Source organism: Phyllobates terribilis, unplaced genomic scaffold, assembly GCF_046119375.1.
Source record: "Phyllobates terribilis strain yellow unplaced genomic scaffold, ASM4611937v1 Scaffold_5__5_contigs__length_657084704, whole genome shotgun sequence".
NCBI classification, from domain to species: domain Eukaryota; kingdom Metazoa; phylum Chordata; class Amphibia; order Anura; family Dendrobatidae; genus Phyllobates; species Phyllobates terribilis.
In genome coordinates this window covers 186,976,971-186,992,279 of record NW_027362765.1, presented here as the reverse complement: position 1 = coordinate 186,992,279, position 15,309 = coordinate 186,976,971, and positions in this window count along the sequence as shown.

Here is a 15,309-nt window from a genome sequence, read left to right as displayed (position 1 = left end):
TTGGCAAGGCACATCAGCTCTATGTTCATAGATGGAAAAATGAAGCATATCAAGAAAAGAACACTGTCCCTACTTGAATCTGTGCAGTGTACAATGAAATATCAAGGCTATCAAGGAATTCTAGAGAGAAATGTGCTGCCCAGTGTCAGAAAGCTTGGTCTCAGTCACAGGTCATGTGTCCTGCAACAGGATAATGACCCAAAACACACAGCTAAAGACACCCAAGAATGGCTAAGAGGAAAACATTGGACTATTCTGAAGTGTCCTTCAGTCCTGACCTAAATCCTATGGAGCATCTTTGGAAAGAGCTGAAACATGCCGTCTGGAAAAGGCAACCTTCAAACACGAGACAACTGGAGCAGTTTGCTCATGAGGAGTGGGCCAAAATACCTGTCGAGAGGTGCAGAAGTCTCATTGACAGTTACAGGAACCGTTTGATTGCAGCGATTGCCTCAAAAGGTTGTTCAACAAAATAGTAAGTTAAGGGTACCATCATTTCTGTCCAGGCCTATTTCAGGAGTTTAATTTTTTTTTTTTTTTTTTATTCTGTGGAAGCAGAAAAGCAATGTCTGACTTTCATTTGTTCATTTTCATATATTTTTAATTTATTATTTTTGCCAGATTCAAGTTATTTCTCTGACCATTGTGGGTTTTTCTTTCATTAAACGAGGGGTACCAACAATTTTGACCACTTCTGTATATTTGCGTAAAGTATGAATGATACACAGGAGTAACCTGCTGAGTCCAGTCGGTTTATGGGCTGCAAAACCTATATGTGGTCTAAATTATATTTTAATAAATGTACATGCGCCTTACATATACTGCTCTACTGGAACTGAATTCACGCAAAGAGCAGTATATGTATGGCGCCGCTATTTCTGGTCACTGCGTTGCATCGCGCGGGCACCGGGTTAAGATGGCTGCTGTTTCTGACAACAGGCCATCCTTGCATGGTAGCGTCTAGATCGGAGTTGATTTTTTGAGGGAATGATGTCACCTGAAGGGGCGGGGCCTCCTCAGTCCAGGTCAGATCTGATATCAGAGCGCAGCGTTGTGCTTCGGCTGCCAGTGATGAGGCTGAGTACACACGACCCTGAGTGGGTTGAGGTGCGGCATACTGGAGCTGTGTACAGATGGAAATCATGGCTTTTAATTTTTTTACATATAGAACTAAGTGTAAGTGTCCAAGATTGTATTTTGGGGCATAAAAAGTGCATAATGTGACTACTTGGGGTTCCATGTCGTTCTGAAGCTGCATGCACGGGGCTGCTTGTTGGGGGGGCTTGCAGAGGGTTGGGGGGCTTGGGCATGGGAGCATGTTAGGGGCTTGCGCAGAGGGGCATGTTGGGGGGCTTGGGCAGGGGGGCATGTTGGGGGGACATGCACAGGGTTGAGGGGACTTGCACAGGGGGGCTTATGTTGAGAGGCATGCGCAGGGGGGCATGTTGGTGACTTGTGCAAGGCAGGAGGGCATGTTTGGGGGGTTTGTGCAGGGTAGGGGGCATGTTGAGGGCTTGGGCAGGAGGGCATGTTGGGGTCTTGCAGAAGGAAGGGGGTCATGTTGGGGGGCTTGTGCAGGGAAGGGGGGCATGTTGGGAGCTTGCGCAAGGCAGGGGGCATGTTGGGGGCTTGCGCAAGGCAGGGGGGCATGTTGGGGGCTTGCACAAGGCTGGGGAAGCATGTTGGGGGGCTTGTGTGGGGTAGGGGGGCATGTTGGGCTTGTGCAGGGTAGGGAGCATGATGGGGGGGCTTGCGCAGGGTGGGGTAATGTTGGGGGGCTTGCGCAGGGCAGGGGGGGCATGTTGGTGGGCTTGGGCAGGGGGGCTTGCGCAAGGCAGGGGGCATGTTGGTGGGCTTGGGCAGGGGGGCTTGCGCAAGGCAGGGGGCATGTTGGGGGGCTTGGGCAGGGGGGCATGTTGGGGGGATAGCGCAGGGTGGTGGGCATGTTGGGGGGGCTTGCGCAGGGTGGGGGGCATGTTGGGGGCGAGAGCAGGGCAGAGGGGCATGTTGGGGGGCTTGGGCAGGGGGACTTGCGCAGGGGCATGTTGGGGACTTGCGCAAGGCAGGGGGACTTGAACAGGATTGGGGGCATGTTGGAGGGCTTGCACAGGGCAGGGGGGCATGTTTGGGGACTTGCACAGGGGGGCTTGGGTAGGGGGGCATGTTGGGCTTGCGCAGGGTACGGGGGCATGTTGGGGGGGCTTGTGCAGGGTAGGGTGGGCATGTTTGGGGGGTTTGTGCAGGGTAGGGGGCATGTTGAGAGGTTTGGGTAGGGGGCATGTTGAGGGGCTTGGGCAGGGGGGCAAGTTGGGGCTTGCAGAGGGAAGGGGCTTGAGCAGGGAAAGGGGTCATGTTGGGGGCCTTTGGCGTGGGGGCTTGCGCAGGGTAGGGTGGGCATGTTTGGGGGGTTTGTGCAGGGTAGGGGGCATGTTGAGAGGTTTGGGTCGGGGGCATGTTGAGGGGCTTGGGCAGGGGGGCAAGTTGGGGCTTGCAGAGGGAAGGGGCTTGAGCAGGGAAAGGGGTCATGTTGGGGGCCTTTGGCGTGGGGGCTTGCGCAGGGTAGGGGGGCATGCTGGGGGGGCTTGCATAGGTAAGGGGATCATGTTGGGGGGCTTGTGCAGGGAAGGGCATCATGTTGGGGGGGCTACTAATCTGTACCTCCCAGCTCCAAGACTTCTCCAAAGCTCCACCTATTTTTTGGAATGCTCTACCCCAAGAAAATAGGAGGAACCACAATTTACACTGTTTTAGGCGCTCCCTAAAAACACTTGTTTAGGGTGGCCTATCACGTTCCCTAATTGATTTAAGGCTCGTCACTATCATAATGTCATCCAACAGGGTTATGACAGGGCAAAGGGCACCTCCAGAGACCAGCTGCTGAAACCTAAAGAAAAGGGAAACGATCAACAGGTGAGGTTAATTTCCCCCTACCATGCTCAATGGAGGGAAATGTTTGATGTCTTTAACAGATATTGGCCAATCTTACTCTCAACCCCGATTTTAAAAAGGGTCATATCTCCTAAACCTTCAATAACCCCAAAAAGATCAAAAACACTGAATGATATTTTAGTACGAAGCCATTATATCCCTCCATCATCACTACGACAAATACCTCCAGCCCTGCTATTACTTCTGTGGATCGTGTGGCGCATGTCCACAAATACACTGTGTGCAGAATTTTGATCACATGATACTTTTTATACATGTTGTCCTACTCCATGCTGCATAGGTTTGAGAGCCAACTACCAATTAAGTAAATCTGGTGATGTGCATCTCTGTAATGAGGAGGGGTGTTGGCTAATGACATCAACACCCTATATAAGGTGTGCTTAATTATTAGGCAACTTCCTTTCCTTTGGCAAAATGGGCAGAAGAGAGATTTTACTGTCTCTGAAAAGTCCAAAATTGTGAGATGTCTTGCAGAGGGATGCAGCATTCTTGAAATTTCCAAACTTTTGAAGCGTGATCACCGAACAATCAAGCGTTTCATGGCAAATAGCCAACAGGGTCGCAAGAAGCGTGTTGGCCAAAAAAGGCGTAAAATAACTGTCCATGAATTGAGGAAAATCAAGCGTGAAGATGCCATTCGCCACCAGTTTTGCCATATTTCAGAGCTGCAACGTTACTGGAGTATCAAAAATCACAAGGTGTGCGATACTCAGGTATGGCCAAGGTAAGGAAGGCTGAAAAATGACCACCTTTGAACAAGAAGCATAAGATAAAACGTCAAGAATGAGCCAAGAAATATGTTAAGACTGATTTTTCAAAGGTTTTATGGACTGATGAAATGAGAGTGACTCTTGATGGGCCAGATGGATGGGCCAGAGGCTGGATCAGTAAAGAGCAGAGAGCTCCACTCCGACTCAGATGGCAGCAAGGTGGAGGTGGGGTACTGGTATGGGCTGGTATCTTCAAAGATGAACTTGTGGGACCTTTTCGGGTTGAGGATGGAGTGAAGCTCAAATCCCAGACCTACTGTCAGTTTCTGGAAGACAACTTCTTCAAGCAGTGGTACAGGAAGAAGTCGGTATCGTTCATGATTTTCATGCAGGACAATGCTCCATCACATGCATCCAACTACTCCACAGCGTGGCTGGCCTGTAAAGGTCTAAAAGAAGAAAAAATAATGACATGGCCCCCTTGTTCACCTGATCAGAACCCCATAGAGAACCTGTGGTCCATCATAAAATGTGAGATCTACAGGGAGGGAAAACAGTACACTTCTCGGAACAGTGTCTGAGAGGCTGTGGTGGCTGCTGCAAGCAATGCTGATCGAAAACAGATCAAGCAGCTGACAGAATCTATGGATGGAAGGCTGTTGAGTGTCATCATAAAGAAAGGTGGCTATATTGATCACTAATTGTTTTTGTATGTCAGAAATGTTTATTTCTAAATTTTGTGCACTGATATTGGTTTACCTGGTGAAAATAAACAAGTGAGATGGGATTATATTTGGTTTTTATTAAGTTGCCTAATAATTTTGCACAGTAATAGTTACCCGCACAAACCGATATCCTCCTAAGATAGCCAAATCTAAAAAAAACCCACTCCAACTTCCAAAAATATTAAACTTGGATATTTATGAGTCTTTTGGGTTGATTGAGAACATAGTTGTTGATCAATAATAAAAATAATCCTCTAAAATACAAATTCTGCACACAGTGTAGACAGGACGCTGGAATTCTCTGATTCATCAGGAACCAGAACATATAAAATCTTCCAGTATATCAACTGTCTCTCTACAGGGGTTATTTACTGGGCAATTTGCCCTTGTAAATTAATATAAGTTGGCCTCACATCATGGGAGCTTAGGGTGAGAATACTGGAGCATATTAGGGACATAAATAATGCGGCCAAACATCATAAATGCAAGTGGAGGCTGTGACAGTTTAGGGGATTGACAATATGAATTCAGGTGCTAGGGGTGGTGACCTCAAGACGATGTTGGAGCAAAAGGAAATTAAATTATTATTTTTTATTATAGTGCCATTTATTCCATAGCGCTTTACATGTGAAATGGATCATTACTCTGTGGTCTTAATGAAATGACTACCTTTGCCCCATTTCTTTCAAAACTCTTGACACTGTTGTTCAAGGTTTTTTTCACAGAGGGAGGAACTTATGTTGAAATATTAAGAGTGCACCTTATGTACATAGATCTTTTATTATGTGTGTTTTCTGACATATTGGTATTGTGATATCCCTGGGGGAATTTTTTACTATATTTTAAATCTGGTTAACATGTACGGTACAGTGGGTACAAAAAGTATTCAGACCCTTTCAAATTTTTCACTCTTTGTTTCGTTGCAGCCATTTGGTAAAATCTAAAAAGTTCATTTTTTTCTCATTAAAGTACACTCTGCACCCTATCTTGACTAAAACAGAAATGTAGAAATTTTTGCAAATTTATTAAAACATAAAAACTGAAATATCACATGGTCATAAGTATTCAGACCCTTTGCTCAGTATTGAGTAGAAGTCCCCTTTTGAGCTAGTACAGCCATGAGTCTTCTTGGGAATGATGCAACAAGTTTTTCACACCTGGATTTGGGGATCCTCTGCCATTCTTCCTTGCAGATCCTCTCCAGTTCCGTCAGGTTAGATGGTGAACCGCCATTTTCAGGTCTCTCCAGAGATGTTCAATTGGGTTTAGGTCAGGACTCTGGCTGGGCCAGTCAAGAATGGTCACAGAGTTGTTCTGAATCCACTCTTTTGTTATTTTAGCTGTGTGCTTAGGGTCATTGCCTTGTTGGAAGGTGAACCTTCGGCCAAGTCTGAGGTCCAGAGCACTCTGGAAGAGGTTTTCATCCAGGATATCTCTGTACTTGCCCGCATTCATGTTTCCTTCAATTGCAACCTGTCGTCCTGTCCCTGCAGCTGAAAAACACCCCCATAGCATGATGCTGCCACCACCATGTTTCACTGTTGGGATTGTATTGGGCAGGTGATAAGCAGTGCCTGGTTTTCTCCACACATACCGCTTAGAATTATCACCAAAGCGTTTTATCTTCGTCTCATCAGACCAGAGAATCTTATTTCTCATAGTCTGGGAGTCCTTCATGTGTTTTTGAGCAAGCTCTATGCGGGCTTTTATATGTCTTGCACTGAAGAGAGGCTTCCGTCGGGCCACTCTACCATAAAGGACCGACTGGTGGAGGGCTGCAGTGAAAGTTGACTTTGTGGAACTTTCTCCCATCTCTCCCTACTGCATCTCTGGAGCTCAGCCACGGTGATCTTGGGGTTCTTCTTTAGCTCTCTCACCAAGGCTCTTCTGTCACAATTGCTCAGTTTGGCTGGACGGCCAGGTCTAGGAAGATTTCTGGTAGTCCCAAACTTCTTCCATTGAAGGATTATGGAAGTCACTGTGCTCTTAGGAACCTTGAGTAATGCAGAAATTCTTTTGTAAACTTGGCCAGATCTGTGCCTTGCCACAATTCTGTCTCTGAGCTCCTTGGGCAGTTCCTTTGAGCTCATGATTCCCATTTGGTCCGACATGCACTGTGAGGTCTTATATAGACAGGTGTGTGCCTTTCCAAATCAAGTCCTATCAGTTTAATTAACCACAGCTAGACTCCAATGAAGGAGTAGAACCATCTCATGGCGGATCACAAGGAAATGGACAGCATGTGACTTAAATATGAGTGTCTAAGCAAAGGGTCTGAATACTTACGACCATGTGATATTTCAGTTTTTCTTTTTTAATAAATTTGGAAAAATTTCTACATTTTTGGGTTTTTATTTCAGTCAAGATGTGGTGCAGAGTGTAGTTTAATGAGAAAAAAAAAGGAACTTTTTAGAATTTACCAAATGGCTGCATGGAAACAAATAATGAAAAGTTTAAAGGGGTCTGAATACTTTCCGTACCCTCTGTATTCTGAATCACTTTGTGATTATGAAATTCACCAAACGTTTAAATATTAGTACTTGGATATGTACAGGGTAGAATAAATATATAATTCAATGATTAATGGACAATTTGAATTATATATTCTATGTAATTTTATTGTGAACTGACTACTAGTGATGAGCGAGCACTAAAATGCTTGGGTGCTCGTTGCTCGGGTCGATTCAATTGGAATGCTCGAGTGCTCGACTCGAGCAACGAGCCCAATGTAAGTCTATGGGAGACCCGAGCATTTTTCCGGCAGTTCCCCCTGGAGGTCTGCAGGAGGCCTAAAAATGGCCAAAACTGATGGGAACAGTGCTCAAATGACATGAGAACAGCATGGTGAAGACCCCTGGAAAGCATCTCTGACTCCCAGGTCACTGCTCTGAACAATGTTGTCAGAGTATTACGCCACTTTTACGGGCTCACAATAAAACATACAAAAACTAAACCAAAATGTATTTTCCTGGGAAAAATGTTAAGGAACATACTTTCCAGAGTAATGATGTGTGTATACAGGGTAAAATAAATAACCAAAAACAAAAATGCTCCTCCACACCTTGGACTATGTTCACACGTAGCGTTTTTGATGCATTTTTGCACTTTTGCATTGCTTTCAACGGTGAAAAAAACATTTACCAGTAAATGTCATTTTAACATTTTACTACCTTATCTGGCCATTTGGTGTGTGTGACATAGTCAGACATATCCTGTTTCATTTATGAAGGAGGGACTCTGGAAGTCACACAGCCCATTTTTATAGGGTCATCAAGCGGCCCTTACTATTCTTAACGGGCCAGCAGTCTGTCTTCACTATTGTTAGAGGATCATCAGCTGGCTATGCTTTGTTGTTCCCATTATTAAGGAGTGGATCTGCTATACTGTTATAGCATATGAAGTGACTGCAATGCCTGCCTAAATGTAGGAATAACCTCAATACCAATTTAAAGACACATACAGGAGGGCCTCTGTAACATGTTCCCATTAGAAAGGAGCGGTTCTGCTATACAGTTATTGCGTATGCAGTGACTACAATGGCTGCCTAAATTTTGGACTCTCTTCAATGCCCCTTGGAAGAGACATAGAGGAGGGCCTCGTGAAAAAAATGTTCCCATTATAAAGGAGCGGGTCTCCTATACTGTTCTTGCATATGCAGTGACTGCAAGGGCTGCCAAATATTTGGACGCACTCCAATGCCCCTTGGAAGAGACGTAGAGGAGGGCCCCATGAAAAAAACGTTCCCTTTATAAAGGAGCGGGTCTCCTATACTGTTCTTGCCTATGCACTGACTGCAAGGGCTGCCAAAAATTTGGACGCACTGTAATAGCCCTTAGGCAGTGCTGCAGTTCTTCTAGCTTCTCACTGATGTGGTCATTTCGGAGATGGAGGCTGAAGAGGAGGAGGTGCTGGAGCTGTAGAATGTGGGAGCAACCCTGATTGACTCATAGGCCGCAATACTCTGTGTCGGGAGAAAGTATTCCGTCCCAAGGTCTGACTGGGTCCCGAATTCCACTATATTAATCCAATGTGCCGTCAATGAGATGTACCATCCCTGCCCATAAGCACTTGTCCACATGTCTGTGGTTAGGTGGACCTTCCCAGTAACTGCGTTGTTGAGGGCACAGCTAATGTTTTGGGACACGTGCTTGTGTAATGCGGGGACAGCACACCGAGCGAAATAGTGGCGGCTGGGGACCGAGTACCGAGGGATGGCCGCCGCCATCAGGTTGCGGAAAGCTTCCGTCTCCACGAGCTTAAAAGGCAACATTTCAAACGCAAGCATTCGCAAAATATGTGAGTTTAGTAGTGTGGTCTGTGGGGCATTGGCTGCGTATTTGCACTTGTGTTCCAAGGACTGGGGTAGGGACAATTGAACGCTGTTCTGGGACAAGGACGTGGTTGCTGATGGTGGTAGTTGTGAATGTGCAACGACAGGTGCAGGGTAGGAGGCATTTTCACATGCGCTATGGACAGGGGATTGACGTGCACGCACAACAGCGGAACAAGCAGAGGTGTCACCTGCAGACACTGTTTCTGGACCCTGGTGTTCAGCCCATCTAGTCGGGTGCTTTGCTCTCATGTGCCTGAGCATGCTGGTGGTGGTCAGGCTGCTAGTTTTGCTATCCCTATTAATTCTGGCCTGGCAGATGGTGCAAATGGCCTTTTTGGGGTTATCTGCAGAGTCTTTAAAAAACAACCAGACTCGGGAAGACCGAACCGTTGTATTGGCAACTTCCGTCATGTTGGTGTTCCGGGGAACAGTTGCTCGCCTTGTGTCTGTGGCCACCACACTGCTTGTTCCTACCTGTTGTGATGCTTCGCCTCCCTCCCCCTATGTGCTGCTGTCCTCGCTCTGCATGCCACCTTGCCAGGTTGGGTCAGTGACTCATCCACCACTTCGTCTTCCACTTCCGCACCCTGGTCCTCCTTCTGAATTTCCGGAAATTGTCTCATCTTCAGCCATCTCTTGCGACAGTAATTGCACTTCCCCACAATTGCCTTCGTGTGACCGTGGCTGCTCAAATATTTGGGCATCGCTACACGCATTCTCTTCTTGCCCCGATTGAAGCTGGCCGGGTGAGAGGCCCGAATCTATAAATGGAAAAGTGAACAGCTCTTCTGAGTTTCCAAGTGTGGGATCAGTTGTCTCCGGGCTCTCGGCATGGTGGAAGGAAGGAGGATCAGGGTGAGGAATATGCGGTCCAGACTCATGGGTACTGAGACTTGACTGTGTGGAAGACAGGGTGGTGGTGGTGGCAAAGTGACTGGAAGCATTATCTGCTATACAACCAACAACCTTTTGACACTGCTTTGGGTTCAATAGTGGTGTGCTGCTGTCCCCTAGTAATTGGGACAGGAAGGTCGAGCGACAAGATGTGGGTGTTTGTGCCACAATTTCAGCTTGTCCATGGCCTCGGCCTCTCCATGTACTATCACGTCAACTTTCCTGTCCCTCCTTGGCACGCGTCTTGCCCATTTTAAATGAAGGATAATATTTTCCACGGTCGCTATAAATGGCTGGATTTGTACCGCAGTTATATGTGATACGTCTGACGGACACTCTCACAGTTTTAAATAGCGGGCTTGAAGTTTCCTATTATTCACAGCGTGTGAATGGCTTCACTGTCACTGGTGTGTCAGACAGTCGCCCTGCAGTTAGTTGCAGGAGATCTCTTCGTTTGACATTACAGACACATTCTTAGCGGTCTCACTCTAGGACCCAGCAGCTACCTCCCTCCTGCTCTAATTGACAATCAGGCCTGGGTGTGTAAATACTTTTTGGTTGCTATACAGAGGTGTCGGTGATATTCACATGACTCCTTGTGAAGGCTTGGAGTAAATGCAGTTCCTACCTCCTCTCTGGTGCTAATAGAACGTGTTTGCCATCTCTCTGAAGTCGACTCAAGCTAAGCTACTTCCCCTGCGTCTGTCCCCCCTTGCTGTCTTTAGTTGTCAGTGGGGTTCGACTAGCGCTCATCCTCCCCCTTCCCTAGCGCTAGGGAAATACAGGGATAGGTTCCTGTGTGGCGATTGGTGAGGAACCAAAATAGGGATGGTAGGGGAGACAGGGTGATTGCAGATCAGCCTAGGAGGTCTCTACTTCCCCCTTTCCCTAGTGTCTGGGCTACCTTCCCCTCACCCCTTCCTGTCGCAATTTATCTTTACTACACTGTGCGTGATATTATCACTGGCCGTGCCCATTTAGAGAGAAAAAAACTGACACTTGGGTGAAATTGTGTGTTGCAGAGCTCTCAGAGCGGCTGCACAGTCTGTCTCAGGAGGTAAATGACCTCGGCTGTGAGGTTCAGCAACAGCATCAACGGCTACAGGTCACTAATGTGGGGGTCTCTGCAGGTAGGCCTGTCCAGCCTGAACCCAAGGTTGCCCTTCCAGACAGGTTTTCAGGAGGTAGGGAGAAGTTTTTTGTATTCAAAGAGGCCTACAAACTGTATTTTAAACTTCGTCTTTTCTCCTCCGGAAATGAGGAGCAATGGGTTGGAATTGTGATCTCTCTAATGCAGGGACCTCAATTGTGGGTGTTCTCATCTATGATGACCCTGACCGAGTCGCCTTAGCTAAGTCTAGGCTACTTCGCATTCAGCAGGGGAATCGGTCAGTGGAAACGTACAGTTCTGAATTTCATAGATGGGCAACGGATTCTAAATGGAATGACTCGGCCCTTAGAAGTCAATTTTGTGGGGGTCTTACTGAAAGGTTGAAAAATGCCTTCACAGTATGTGAAACCCCTCAGTCGTTGGAGGCTGCCATGTCATTGACCATACGTCTTGATAGATGCCTTTGGGATAAACGGGTGAGACGACCTTCTCTGGGGCCTGCTTGTTGGGGTTGTGTACCTCTGCCGGAGGAGCTGTCTGGTGGTGAACCAGTACTGGGGGAAGTGGAGGAGCCCATGAAGTTAGTGGGTGCCTTTACTTCATACGTTTCCCTGGAGATTCATAAAAAAAAAAAAGGTGTATGTTTTTTTTGTGGGAAAAAGGGACATTTTATTGGGACCTGTCCTTCAATTCCTAAACAAAAGGAGCCTCGATTAACTCTTGGTAGTCTGGAGTTGGATAAGCAAGGGGTGCATTTGTTGCCAACCTGCAGTTCCCAGTTTGTCCTGACAGCAGAGGAGGTGCTAGAGAGCAAAACCAAAAAAAATTCTGTGTTTACAGTGGAGCCGGAGTCAGCATGGTTGATGCTGGATGTAACGGGGCCAGGTGGTGGAACCTCTGTGCCTTGGAACAAGGAGGGACCCCGAGGGGCAGGTGTTATTCTGGGGACGACCTTGTAATAGAGCAGGTGGCTCCCACGGGTCAGATAGCTGGGACTGACCGGAGTAGCGGGTGGACACAACAGGTAGGTAGCAGTCTCTGGGTGAGCAGGCGGGTGGTCACGGGAAGTGACGGAAGAGCAGGTAAGAGTCTCTTGGCTGGCAGGCAGGTGGTCACGGCAAGTGACGGCTTAGCGGGTAAGAGTCTCTTGGCAGGCAGGCAGGTGGTCACGGGAAGTGACGGCAAAGCAGGTAAGAGTCTCCTGGCTGGCAGTTCGGTGGTCACTGGAAGTGACGGCAGAGCAGGTAAGAGTCTCTTGGCTGGCAGGCAGGTGGTCACGGCAAGTGACGGCGGAGCCTCCAGGTAGGCTAGCAGGCGGGTAGCAGGTGAGCGCTCCCAGGTGAGCGGGCTAGCAGGTACGGCAGGTAGCAGGCAGGTAACTGGCAGGTGCTTCCTGGTCCGCAGGTGGACTTGCCCATAGACAGACTGGCGGATGCAGGAGACAGACTGTCGGGCTGAAGAGAAGACAAGCAGGCAGACAGGACTGGTAGTCAGGCTGGCAACGGGACCTGAGGGCTGAAGCAGAGGTGAGTATGCTTTGCAACAACTTTGCTCGGGCACCTCCATTTTGGAGGAGGTGCCTTATATATGGGAAGTCCTCCGGCTATTGGCCGGGGACTCCTTAGGACGGCGCGCGCGGTCCCTTTAAGAGAGGGGGAGCGCGCGCGCCCTAAGCACAGTGCCTGGTAAGGAGCGCGCGCCGGCAGCAGCGAAGGAAGGAGCGCTGGAGGACGCTGTGCGCTGAACAGGAAGGTGAGAGGGACGGCGTCTCTGCCTAGCAGGGGGCAGAGACGCCGATGCTACACTGGATTTGTGAAAACTCATGGTCTTGCTTGTACTTTAGCTAAACCTATTTCCATCTTCGCCATCGACTCGGCGCCACTTGCACAGAAAGCATTTACTCACATGGTACATAATGTAAAACTGAGGGTGGGGTCAGTTCATTGTGAAATAATCCCTTGCTATGTCCTGGACAGTCTTCCCTCGCTGGTGAAACATAATCCGTTGGTGGATTGGCAAGCCGGGGAGATTACTGCTGTGAGAACTGTTTAGATATTTCCCTTGCTACTGTTGCTACAGAAATATTACCTGCTATTCTGTCTGATTTTGAGGACATTTTTTCTGAGAGGGTGTGTCAGGATTTGCCTCCTGATCGTGACTGTCCTATTAACCTGACCCCCGCAGCTAAACCACTGAAGTCCAGACTGTATAATCTTTCTGGCCCTGAGAGAAAAGCCATGAAGGATTTCATGACAGAAAGTCTGGAGAAGTACACATCAGGCCCTCATCTTCACCCGTGGTGGCAGGGTTCATCTTTGTGAAGAAAAAAGATGGCGGTCTATGTCCCTATTTAGATTTCCGGGAATGAAATCAAATTATCTGAGATCCATACCATCTTCCTCTGATTTCCTGATTTGTTCAGCCAGGTTGTAGGAGCTAAGGTATTCTCCAAGTTGGATTTAAGGGGAGCCCACAATCAGGTTAGAATCAGAGAAGGGGACGAATGGAAAACAGCGTTCAATACCCCTGAAGGACATTTCGAGAGTCAAGTTATGCTTTTCGGTTTGACCAATGCACCTGCGGTATTCCAGCATTTCATAAATGATATTTTCCATCATTTGGTGGGAAGGTTTGTAGTGGTCTATCTGGATGATATTTTGGTTTACTCACCTGGTTTTGACACACATCGGGGGCATGTTAAATAGGTGCTCCAGACATTAAGGGATAACAAACTTTATGCCAAACTGGAAAAATGTGTTTTCGCCATTCAGGAGGTGCAGTTTTTGGGGTACTTGTCATCTTCGGGTTTGGATCTGGAGAAGATCCGTGCAGTCCTTGATTGGGACTGTCCCGAGAACCTGAAGGCACTATAACGTTTTCTGGGCTTTACTAATTTTTACCGGATACTCATCCAAAATTACTCTGTAATTGTGAAGCCCCTTACTGACATAACTAAGAAGGGGTCTGATTTTTCCAAATGGTCGGATGCCTTTCTCCAGGCTTTTTCTTCCTTAAAGAATTATTTTGCCACTGCACCTATACTTAGTTTCCCAACTCTTTATTGTGGAAGTGCACTGAGGTGAAGGGTACATTGCTGGAAAAGGAAAAAAAAAAAAAAACTCTTTAAATCTCTTAGTTTGCGAGTGTGAACGAGCTGCGTGTGTCCGGAGCGTAAGTGCGAACAAAAGTAAGTGTGTGACTTGTTTTTCAGTGACTTTGGATTCAGGGAGTTTGGAAGGGAGGACTTTGGACTGAATTGCTGTCTGTATTTCATCTTTCTTTACTTTACTTTACTTTTTACTTAATTAATCCACCTGACCTACTTATCTGATTCCCCCGTCCATACTTGATACTTAATTGATCCCCCGTCCATACTTTACTGATCCCCCGCCGATATCTAATTGATACACTTGCACATCCCTAATTGATCCCCGTCCATACACCTATATATAAATAATTGTGTTTTGTACTTGTATATATATACTGACTGTATCCCCATATTTAGAATGACGTCCATTTTGGCCGGAGCCGTGCAGTGTACATCTTGCGCAATGTATGCATTCCGTGAGCAACCGCTCGAGGATCCATACTGCTGCGAGAGATGTGAGCATATCGTGCACTTGGAAGCCCAAATTCTGGATCTAAGTGCTCAGATAGCGGTACTGAGGAGCATCGACAACATGGAACGGAGTTTGCTGCTCACCGAGCAGACACTCAATGGGTCAATACTGGGGGTGGAGCATAGAGGGGAAGTGCAGGCTGAACAGGCAGGGAGCTGGATAACAGTTAGGAGGGATAGAGGGAAGAAGTATAGGAAGGCTGGTTCAGAACCGGCATTATTGGAGCACGACAGATCCTCTGACCGCCGGGGGAGTGTATGCTCCAGTAATGAGGGGGAGGGGGGAAGTGTAGGGCAGGCAAGACAGGTTCTGGTAGTGGGTGACTCTATTATTAGGGGGACAGACAGGGCAATCTGTCACAAAGACCGGGATCGCCGAACGGTGTGCTGCCTCCCTGGCGCTCGAGTCCGGCACATCGCGGATCGGGTTGACAGGTTACTGGGTGGGGCTGGCGAAGACCCAGCGGTCATGGTCCACATCGGCACCAATGACAAAGTGAGTGGTAGATGGAGGGTCCTTAAAAATGATTTCAGGGACCTAGGTAGGAAGCTTAGGGCAAGGACCTCCAAGGTAGTTTTCTCAGAAATACTACCAATCCCGCGAGCCACACAGGAGCGCCAACGGGAAGTTAGGGAGGTGAATAAGTGGCTAAAGAGTTGGTGCAAGGCAGAAGGGTTTGGGTTCATGGAGAACTGGGCCGACTTCGCGGTCAGCTACAGGCTCTACCGTAGGGACGGGCTGCACCTCAATGGGGAGGGTGCAGCGGTGCTGGGGAAGAAGATGGCTAATAGGTTGGAGGAGTTTTTAAACTAGAGACGGGGGGGGGGAACCAAGGAAATAGGTGGGATGTGAGGCAAGCAAGGGGGAAGGGGAGAAGTGAATATAATGAGGGTGGAGAGGGGGTGGGGATAGTACAGTTAGATCGTTAGAGAAGAATAGGATGCTAAATAACCCCAAAGTTTTATCT